Here is an 11,721-nt window from a genome sequence, read left to right as displayed (position 1 = left end):
CTTTTAACACTTTGTCTACTAAAGTCATGGTTAACCAAGGTTGTAGGACACTTTGTCTTCCAGAGCCATGGTCACACCAAGTTATGGGACACTTTGTCTACTAAAGACATGGTCACACTGAGTCATCGGACACTATGTTGTCACATGGTCCTCTTTCAATACCTAACAAACACTCTGCTAAACATGGTCTCACTCAGATCGACACTCTGTCAGACATGGTTACAAGTCTCATTGGTTTTAAATAGTTTGACTACCTAAATTCTTACCTATACTGAAGGTTTCTACCTGAGTGGGGCTTTACTATTCTCTTTATTAATGGAAGGTAATCCACAGTTTTATATTTTCCACTCCAACTGTCCCAAGATACGGAATGCGGGACCTCAGAGTACCGGGCATGTCCCTTCCCTCGTAACGGTAATTTTCAAGGATTTTTGTAATTCGGAAGGGCCCTTTCCAAGTAGGAAGAAATTTCCGGCTATATCCTGTAGCTGCTGAGGATATAATTTTTATTAGTACCAGGTCATTTACTTGATATATAGGGGCCGGACAACGCTTGGAATCAAAACGAAGCTTTTGTTCCCTTTATTGTTGTTCAATTTTGTCTACCTTTTTGCATCTAATAGTAGTCACATCGATCAAGTTTATGTCATCATTATCGTTTTCTGTCACGGATGTCAGTGGTGTTCGGAAACCCAGTAATGCTTAACGAGGAGAGACACCAATAGATTTATTAAAAGTACTGTTAATGCCAAGCTGGATATTTGTAACATTTTCATCCCATTGGTCATCTTTCGAATTTGCTCCCATTGTTCCCAGAGAGTCTAGTAAAGTTCGATGGTAACGTTCGACCTGACCTTTTCCCCTTGTTATCCCAACAGCATTGAGATGGTGAGTCACGCCTAGTTTCTTTAAATATTCGCGGAATTTGTTTGAAACAAATGCTTTACCCTGGTCAGATATTATTCAACGAGGTGCTCCGAAAGTTTTTCTCATGTCATTAAGACTGAATGACCTGCGAAGCTTTTGTACTTTTTACAGGATAAATTATTAAAAATTTTGTGAAAGCATCAACTATAGTAAGTATGTATGAATTTCCGAGTTTGGACTTAACAAACGGACCTATGTGGTCCAGATGGATAGTGTGGAAAGGTTCCGGTTTCTTGTGAATTGGATGAAGGAAGCCTCCCCGATAGCCACTCGTGATGATCTTGAATGGATCAGACGATTTTGAAAACAAATTTGGATCAAATTTGAAACATATGTTCTACATTTAATGAATTAAAATATATATTAGTAAATAAATGATCTAATTTAGGAATTAAAAATCAATAGACCAGTTGTTGATTTTTTGCGAGAAACGTAAAATAACTGTCATATTTACTAAATTTCTTTCTAAATAAGTATGAGCGCAATTTAACGTAAAATGAACGATATTTTAAGCATTAATACATTTACAAAAATTATTTGTAGTTTGATGACGACATTACATGAATAAAAGTTTATGTAAAAAAATGGATTATTAGGATTATACACAAAATTGCACAAACATGCCATAATGTTTATGAAGAAAATGTAAGTGATTTTAATTACTGAATGTTTACACCAAATTTATATCACATAAATCGTAAATTTGTTGTAAACTTTTGTTAAATTAAATAAAATAAAATGTCTAACTTTTGAACAATCGACAGACAGACCACCGGATTAATTCCTCGAATTTTGTGTAACACAGACTATGTAGTTATTGGCACCTACAGACATAAAGACAATAGCTCCCTGTATTCATAAGATTAAGACAAAAAGTATTGAGATTTCTGCCACCATATCTTTTATTTTTCAGTCATCAATTTTCGGTTACACTTCAACGCGAGAAATTGTCACAGAAATTTAAAAAGTGTTGGTTGTTATCCAATACGTTACAGTTTAAAAAAAGGATAAGTGGGTTACAAAATACATACATTGGGTATATCGTCTCAATAATAACCTCATGTAATAAAATAATCTTTTCTTTTAGTTATTATTAAACATAAAACTCTGGAATTTTGAAAGCGTTAGTATAGCTTTTCAAAAGCATCACTAATGCAAGCTAATAATTCAAGTAATCAAGACCTAGTCTATGAAGATCTAAGAAATATATATTCAGTAGAGAAGCTGGATATTATCAATTACATATAATTCACCATCCAGGCAAAAAATTAATAATAATACAACATCCTGGTACATTTGAAGAGAAGATGTTAGCCGAAACTTCGTTATAAGGATCATGTTTTGAGAGAAAAATAAAGAAAACGTTATTACAATCAGTCAGTTTTATTTTTTTATCTTTAAATTACATAGCTCTGCAGTCTTTGACATTTTCACTTATTGATAATCAAATCAAAATCAACATAAATGAGGGGTTATTTAAGGAAATACTTTAATTGCGCCTTAAAAATACTTAAAATAGGTGAGATTTTTATTTGAGTAAGTATAGTAGACGACTCATTTTTCTTTTGAAGATTATTCATGCTTTTTTTTATATAATATTAAACATAAAATTACTTTTGTTATTGTTACCTAATATCACAATAGGTATAGGAACTTAATATTTAAGTAATAAACAAAACAAAATAAATCACTTTTATCTTAATTAAGAACAAATTAACTTCTTCTAAACTTAATTCGTCATGTTGAATGACACTAAACTTCAACAGAAACAAAAGGTAAACGACTAAATTATAAACTAATCGTGATCATAATATTGCAAAAGGCGACGACTACTAATAATTTCAAGTAGGTACCTGTAATCGTTATTTCTTATTAGTATTCATAGTTAAACAATCTTATGTAATGGCGAAATGTCTACTAATCTACTTCGCTTGGATGGAATTTAACGCGCCGAATATGACCGAGCAGAGCACGAGAACTCCCAAACGCAGTTTCGGTTTCGGTCGTAGTTTCGGCAGGTTTGCCGCCGAAACCGAAGCTCGTTTTTTTTGCCTAAACTAGACCGAAACCGAACTTTCGGTCGGACACTAATGTTAACATTATTGTCAAACATGGAGTAAGTTTTGTCAGAAGATTTGGGCAATCTTAAATCACTTTAAAGAAAAAGAACACAGAAAAACGGCGACAGTGAATAAGATATACGGAAAATTTATGTATAACCTTTATGTATATGTACATTTATATAGACATATTTTTTTATAAATTCATTATTGTCATATTCTTTTTGTTAAAACCATAGGTATAAAATATTTCATTTAATTTCATAATATATCTTAAAATGTAAAAGGAATTTGTATTGAACAATAATTCTACAATATTTTTTTTGTATATGTATGTAGCAACTGTACAAAGTAATTGTTGATTGTTGCGGGTGTGTTGCTGGCCTACGTTTTTTTTCTAAGGAACACTTAAACCCTTTTCGATAAAAATTAATTTAGCGATAAGTCGATATTTTAGGATATACCTAATGGTAAAATATTTTCAATCTGTAATCTTCTTGGAATGATAGAACGAGCAATAAATAAATATTAATAAATGTGATTTTCAACTTTTTTAATAAACAACACACTTAAACTAACACCGAAGAAATACTTAATGATAAACAACAACGAATGAACTACTGCTGAACTAATGAGATCATTGATTGAACTTAATGGTTGAACTTGAGCTTATTACATAGAAGAAATGTTCAAAATATAACAAAAAAATATAGGGGGTGGAGGTACGTTAGTGGGGTGTTTTTGACCTTAGGCTTTGATTAGTGACTACGTGACTACAAACACAAAATTGTTTGTGGATAGGAAGATTATCGACCCATCTGGTGACCAACGCGAAGGGACGTTACCTGCCGAGGAAAAACCTACATATTATGATAATAAAGTTCCTTTGTTGCAGGCACGTATTTCTAAGTTTAAACTGCGAATAACAAAATTGTTTTTTCAATATTCAAACGATGCATCATGAATTGCGCTCCAACATACCGCCTCCCTTGAACTATCATGTTCAATTAGTTAATGACGAATTTCAATCGCGATCACTTTCACTTATTGGTAATGGGGCGAGTTTTTTAACACTACGTTTGAATTCACCGGTTGCCGTTTTCACTGTCACCACTCTGATGATGCCAACTGGACCAGGATGAGTAGCAATTACGCGTCCAAGAGTATTATCTTCCACAGGCGTAACTAATGTGTCAGAGGAGATATCCTTGAGTAATCCTGTATGCCATTTTTTGCGGACGGTCTGCTCGCGAAGACATTCGCTTTTCCAACGTCGCCAAAAGTGTTGTTTTATTTGGTTGACTTGCCTCCAAGACGATAGGCGATCGGATGATACTCCTTCTAGATGGTGATCTAGCATAACGAGCATGCCAGAACGAATCACCAATGAGGAAGTGACCGGAGTTAGGGCAGATAGATCATTTGGATCTGAGGATAAAGGGATCAAAGGCCGGGAATTCAGGATTTCTTTTATTTCAGTTATGCAGGTTAACATACTTTCAAAACTGAGGAGAGTTTTTGATAATACATGAATTAAATGCCGTTTTAGTGATTTAACCGCAGCTTCCCACAAGCCTCCGAAGTGAGGAGAGCGCGGGGGAATGAAATGCCAGTTTATATTTTGCTCGGCGAGACTTCCCTGTTTACCTTTATTTTAATTCCCTAAAAACTGATATAGCTCAGCTATTTCTCGTTTAGCACTAATAAAATTAGTAGCATTATCAGAGTACAAGTCAGATGATTTGCCTCGGCATGCAAAAAAACGTTTCATTGCTGCTAAAAAAGCCTGAGTTGTTAAGTCTGTCACCAATTGTATGGCAGCGTACACCTTAATCTTATTACGGTTTCTATGCGTTCTTTCCTTAGCAAAGAAGGGACCACAGTAGTCTACTCCTGATTGAAAAAAGGCGCGTTTGTATGTTATACGACTTTGTGGGAGATTTCCCATTAGATACGTTGGTATTGTTGGTTTGGCACGACGACATATTACACAATTATAAATGACGTTTTTAATGGCATTTCTTCCGTTTATTATCCAATATAGGTTTCGTATAGCGCAATGCGTCATTTGTGTGCCAGCGTGAAATTTGATGTTTTTTAGGAAATGATAATTCTGCTAGATGTAAACGACCACCTACTCTCAAAATGCCTTTAGGATCTATGAAAGGACAGAGCGCTTTAAGCTTTCTACTGCTCTTGCCTTCATTTATCAGATTAATTTCAGTGGAAAAGACATCAGTTTGAACTAATTTTATAATTTTTTCCATTGAATTTACTAATTCAAATGTGGTAAGAGGACCTACGCGTTAATCACTAACATTTTTTGTGTTGTAACAGAATCTCAAACAATATACTGCTATTCGCTTGAGTTTTGTAGTAGAGGAAAAACGTGTTAGTAGTTCGTTTCTAGGAGCAATTACACTCGTAACGGATACAATTGGTCGTTGTTCGGGAATTGCGACTACATGCGTTTTAAAATCTAGATTCGGCCACAATGTGTCACTCTCCCTTAACCATTTGGGACCAAAAAACCAAAGATCCTTATTTGTTATTTCTTCTGGTCTAAGACCACGCGAAATTAAGTCCGCGGGGTTGTCTGATGAAGGAACGTATCCCCAACAATAGGAGTCTGTTACTTCTTGAATTTCAGCAATTCTATTTGCTGCAGATGTTTTTAAAGTGTGTGGAGACGTAGTAATCCAATGTAGCGTTTATAAGAGAATCGGACCAAAAAAGAATTTTACTAAATTTAAGTCTGCGTAATGACCTTAACGTTGCCTGAAACAATTGTGTTAGTAAATGTGCTGCGCACAACTCTAGACGAGGTAATGACACCGATTTAAGCGGAGCCACTCGAGATTTAGAACAAACAAGATAAGTTGCAATTGATCCTTGTTATCTGTCGTACGAACATAGAGACAAGCCCCGTATGCGTTCTCGCCAGTGTCGCAGAATCCGTGTAGTTCTAAAGAATTATAATTGTTACTTACTATTTTACGTCCGATGTGTATCTTGTTAACTAAGGGTAATTCGTTTAGGTAAGTATTCCATGTCGTATGCATTTCAGTCTGTCCCATCCTAATTTCAATTGCCAAAGTTTCTGCATGAGTAATTTTGCTTTTAAAATTACAGGACCTAATAAACCCAACGGGTCAAATAATTGTAATATTTCCGATAGAATGGTTCGCTTTGTAATTCGTGCTTTTATAGGAGATTGATTGACAACGTAAGAAATGCAGTCTTGTTTGGGGTTCCAAAAAACACCAAGAGTTTTTGTTGTTTGATCTAGCATCTTAATTTCAACCCTTTCTGAATTGTTATCTAATGATTTGATTAACCTATTATAGTGATTATGTCTATTATAATAAATAAAACTCAATTCGGTTTTCAACGGTTTAATAGCAAGGAAAAACATCTACCAAAATTCACAACCAAACGAGCTGAAAGATTAATACCGAATGTCTACTTTTTTATGTAAAGCTTTTGCAGGCATCCCAACCTTGGTCCGTATCGTAAAAAAAATATATTTACAAAGAAAATTGTTTTATAGTGACATGTTTAGGTTAAATGTCTTATTGCTAATATTTACAAACTTATTTATAATATTTACAACTTAACCTAAACTCAATTGAATCCCGCCTGAAAACGTTCGGGGAATTTTATTGTTCTTCCGGAACGAGAAGTAAATTGTTTTTGCGTAAAGTGATTGTCACTATCATTTCTCACTTCGCGGTTATCGGGCACAATAGTTTGTTCGGACGGGGGGTAATAATTGTCAAATTCGTGGGTTTTAGTCGATCGATAGAAACGCGCATTTTTCGAACGTTTATGTTGAGGACAAAAGTTTTGTCGGTTCGATCAATCACTTCGTAGGGTCCGTCGTATGGCGGTTGATTCAAGTCCTTCGCGGCGTCATGACGAAGGAAAACGAACGGAGACGAGGACAGTTCCTCGAAGATGAAAGTTTTCTTCTTACCATGTCTCGAAACGGGGGTTGGTTTCAGGTCGTTGACTCATTCTTTCAATCGAACGACGAAGTCGGAATTTGGTAGGCGGTCGCTATTTTGGAAAAATTCGCCTGGCAGTCGTACTCCACTGCCATATACCATTTCCGCGAGAGTTGCCTTCAGGTCTTCCTTAATTGCCCATCTTATTCCTAGTAGTACAATAGGTAGTATGTGTACCCATTTGGACGACTCGTGGCATTTGATTGCTTCCTTAAGTTAGCGGTCTAACCTTTCCACTATACCATTTGGTTGACGATGGTACGCAGAAGTCAGAATGTGTTTCGTATCAAGAAGTTTGCACAATTCTTTGAATAATTCGGATTCGAATTGGCGACCTGGATCGGAAGTAACCCGGAGTGGGATGCCGAAACGGGAAATTCATTCCGACAAAAAGGCTTTTGCCACTGTGGAGGCTTCCATGGTCGGTAATGGAATGACCTCAGGCCATCGGGAAAAACGGTCAATACACCTCAAACAATAGCGATATCCTTGCGAGTATTGCATGGTGATAATGTCTATGTGGACGTGTTCAAAGCGGCCCTCCAAATCAGAAAAATCTGCGATGGGTGCAAAAACATGTCTCGTTATTTTGCACCGTTGACACTGCAGGCGCTGTTTTGTCCAGTTGCGACAATCCTTGTTCATAGAGGGTCACACAAAACGTTTTGATGTAAGGTTTTGTGTACCTCGTATGTCGGGGTGACAGGTTGTGCAGGCTATTAAAAATACGGCGTCGTAGTTGTTTTGGCACAAAGGGTCTTATCACATCGTTTGTCACGTCGCAGTACACAAAGGCGTTGAATTCAGGGAAATGTACCTTCCAGATTTTTAAAATACTACTCGTAGTAGCGGCGGTATCGAGGTGTTCCTTAAGCTTGAAATCTTCTTTTTGAGCAGCTTCCAGCGTTCGGTGATCGACTGCTGCGACACCGCTTCGTTACGGTATAATGCGTCGGAGACGTTGTTTTCTAAGCCTTTGATATGACGAATATCTGTAGTAAATTGCGAGATGAAATCGAGGTACCTAAATTGACGGGGTGAACATTTATCTAAGTTCTGGTTAAATGCGTACACCAGGGGCTTATGGTCCGTGAATTTCACCGCACTGTATATTACAAGAAGTTTTCACTGCGATTCGGACAATGATTTTGTAACGAAACTGAGTGGTTGCCACGTGTTATCAACGAATTGCTGGAGAACTGCCCAACTGCATAATCCGATGCACCGACGGAAATGCTGATCGGCGCGCCGGGTACAGGGTGCGTTTACAAAGGCGGTTTTCGTTTCGTTGAAAGCAATATCGACTTCATCGGTCCAGTTTATGGGGGCATTACCTTTTTTCGAACCTTTTAGTAAGGCGTTCAAAAGGTGATAGTAAATTCGCCATATCAGGCACAAATCACCGGTAGAAATTGACCATTCCAAGAAATCTACGAAGATATTTGATGGTCGATGGTTTCGGAAATTTATTAATTGCGTCAACTCGGTCCGTTAATGGTTTTATTCCTTTGTTGTTCACAGCATACCCTAAAAACTCGATTTCACTCACTCCGAATTCACCACGACTCCATATTCGCTCAGTCGTTTGAATAACTCCGTTAAATGTTCGATATGCTGTTCTTCGTTTTCACTCGCGATAAGAAAGTCATCGATGAAAGCGAAAACAAAGTCTAAACCACGGGTTATCTCGTCGACAAATCTCTGGCACGTTTGAGCGGCATTTCTCAAACCGAACATGGTGTTTACTGCTTCAAACAAGCCGAAAGGGGTTGTAATCGCAGTTTTTTCGACATCTTCTGGTGCAACAGGTATTTGATGATATGCACGCACCAAATCAATTTTCGAAAATACCTTTTTGCCAGGTAAGTGTTGGGCGAAATCTTCGATGTGGAGTGAGAATTACCGATCGGGTACGTTACGAGCATTCAGCGCACGGTAATCACCGCAGGGTCGTAGACTACCATCTTTCTTAGGGACTACCTGCAGTGGTGATGACCACGGGGTAGTCCATAGCATGATAGAAAGTCTATTCCTATTATAGGGGTATTTACATCGGCTACTATGAAACGCCACTTAAAACTACGCCTTTAATTAAAGTCAGTATTTACAACGATGATGCCATAAGTAAGAATACGCTTGGCATTTGCCGCGAAAAGTTCATACTTGCACCGTTTGAAGGGCCCGCGTAGTCAGTTGCGCGGGAACACACATAAATCGGCGCCAGTGTCGATCAGAAAACGGACATTCGAAATTTTGTCCATTACGAAAATGCGGCGTGAACTGGAGCCGTTGTCGAGTGCCGCGTCTACGGACGACTCTACTCGTTTCCCGAATTCCAAGAACGGAAAGCACGACATTTCGTCGCCTTTTCTTGGAATGTTTGGTGGTACCAACATAGCTCATTTGTTTTAGGGGATTTTGTTGAACTTCTTCCTCGGCTTCTACTTCTTACTCGCGAGCGGGAAGCGGAACGTCGTCGGTTGGTTGCAAGTTCACTTATTTGGAGCCGTAACTGTTTTATTTCTTCACGTAACTCACAAACTTCATTGTCTTTGGCCACTGCCGCGATCCGTCCATGATCTGGCCGAATTTCCTGAATTCGATCGGCCATTTCGGTTTCGGGTTTCCAGGCTGGCATTAGCGTCTGAATTTACAGGGACGGACATTTTTGGCGGGAAAACTGCGACGAGACTTTATTGTGAATACACACGGCACTATTTACTGCACTCGCGATTGAATTAAGTGGTGTTTTCCGTAATCGCGTTTTAAATCACGTCGGAGTCACCAATTTATAATGGTTATGTGTATTATAATAAATAAAACTCAATTCGGTTTTCAACGATTTAATAGTAAAGAAAAACATCTACCAAAATTCACAACCAAACGAGCTGAAAGATTAAGACCGAATGTCTATTTTTTCACGTACAAAAGCTTTCGCAGGCATCCCAACCTTGGTCATTATCGTAAAACCATAAAATAAAATACCGTTACGGTTGGACCCTTAGCTTTCGCTGGTTTTTGCCGATGCGAAGCAAAACAGTTGCTTTTCGTAAAATGTTATATTTTACCGCTACACTATCGTCATTAGATGCCCATTGTCTTAAATAGAAAACCGTCTTATTTGTTAGGAGAGTTAATTCGTCACGGAGCTTTGCTGCTTCTGCAATTCTCTCTTAAAACAACCGATGCTTCAGGATAATTTTTAGTTTCATCTAATCCTAATTGATGTAACGTTCGCGTTGCTAGAAACGGAGCAGCAGAGGTTCCGTACGTTACCGTATTCAAAATAAATGTTTTAAGGGGTTGTTGATCGTGTTCTCGCCAAAGAATGTTTTGAAATTTCCAATCGTGCTCGTGAATCAATATTTGTCTATACATTTTTGCGATATCCGCTGTCAAAACGAAATTATGAGACCTAAATCGAATTAATAGCGAAACTACATCTTTTTCAATTGTCGGACCAATCAAAAGCGTATCATTCGTTGTCTTAGCTGAACCATCAAGTTTCGTTGTTAAGCTCGATTCTTTTTGCACAACGTGATGTGGTAAATAATATCCTTCCATAATAGCTGAAGTATTTGATTCTGACATATGACCTAATTGTATATTTTCCCTAATAAATGGGCTTGTTCCGTGAAATTCAATTTTGGTAATTTTTAAACATTTCTCTGTAGTACTTAATATTCACATTATATCTGTAAAATTTCATTCGGTTAACTGTCCGTTTTCGAGATATAAGAGATCAAAAATTGTTATAGTCGCGAACCCAATTGGTATTGTGCTTTAGCATTTTGCTGTTATTATTAACTTTTTGAAAAAATGTGTTGTTGAAGTTAGATATAGTAAAGCTGATTCTGGTAATCTACCCCAAGTTGACATATTGATGATTATGGACTATTTCAATAAAAATAAAAAGTATGGCAGCTCGGAAATGAAAGNGTAAGTACATATTATGAATGTTAAGACCACTAAAATTCAATGATTATTATTGATTAATTACTGCTGCTTAAATACAGTATTACTTTATATTAAATTTACTTGAAATCACCAAAAGATTAAAATGTCACTAACATTATTTTTTAATGACTATAGTACAATAAGATGTAAACCGTTTATATATTTATATACATTTGTTTAATAAAAGTTTTTGTCTAATTATAAAATAGAAACTCTTCGTAGGTATAATATGTCCTTTGTATTGCAGATCTGGTAGACAAAACTACGGGGACAATGCTGTAGGTTATGTTCAGTTAAGACAACAAAATAAACTTTGCGGACTAAAGGCAAAAATTATACCGGAACATAAGATTAAAGCAGCAAATTATAATGCGAAATGTATTATAAATACTTTTGATAAAACTGTTATAGACGCAAAATGCAACGCTGTGCCGCCTCCGAAGGTGGTTGTAAGCATGCGGTGGCTTTTCTTATGTGGCTGCATCGCCGTAGCGAAGATCCTTCACCGACAGAAAAAACTTGTTATTGGAAAAAGTCGTTATTATCGGCAGCATCGTCAGCAAATAAGTTTATTTCTACTGCTGATTTTAGTAAGAAAAAATTAACCACCAGTTATGACGACACATTGTTAAATGAATATGTGCAAGAAAGTAAAAAGCGCAAACTTCAGAATAGTCTCGGTACCACTACCCCTACTATAAGTATTTCAGCCTCTCTATCTATCATCTATCACTACATTTTGGAAAAACATCTTTGCCAGAAACTATTGA

The sequence above is a fragment of the Agrilus planipennis genome, unplaced genomic scaffold (genome assembly GCF_000699045.2).
Source record: "Agrilus planipennis isolate EAB-ADULT unplaced genomic scaffold, Apla_2.0 scaffold43, whole genome shotgun sequence".
Lineage (NCBI taxonomy): Eukaryota > Metazoa > Arthropoda > Insecta > Coleoptera > Buprestidae > Agrilus > Agrilus planipennis.
The sequence above is the reverse complement of the archived record's forward strand: the minus strand, read 5'-3'. Positions refer to the sequence as shown.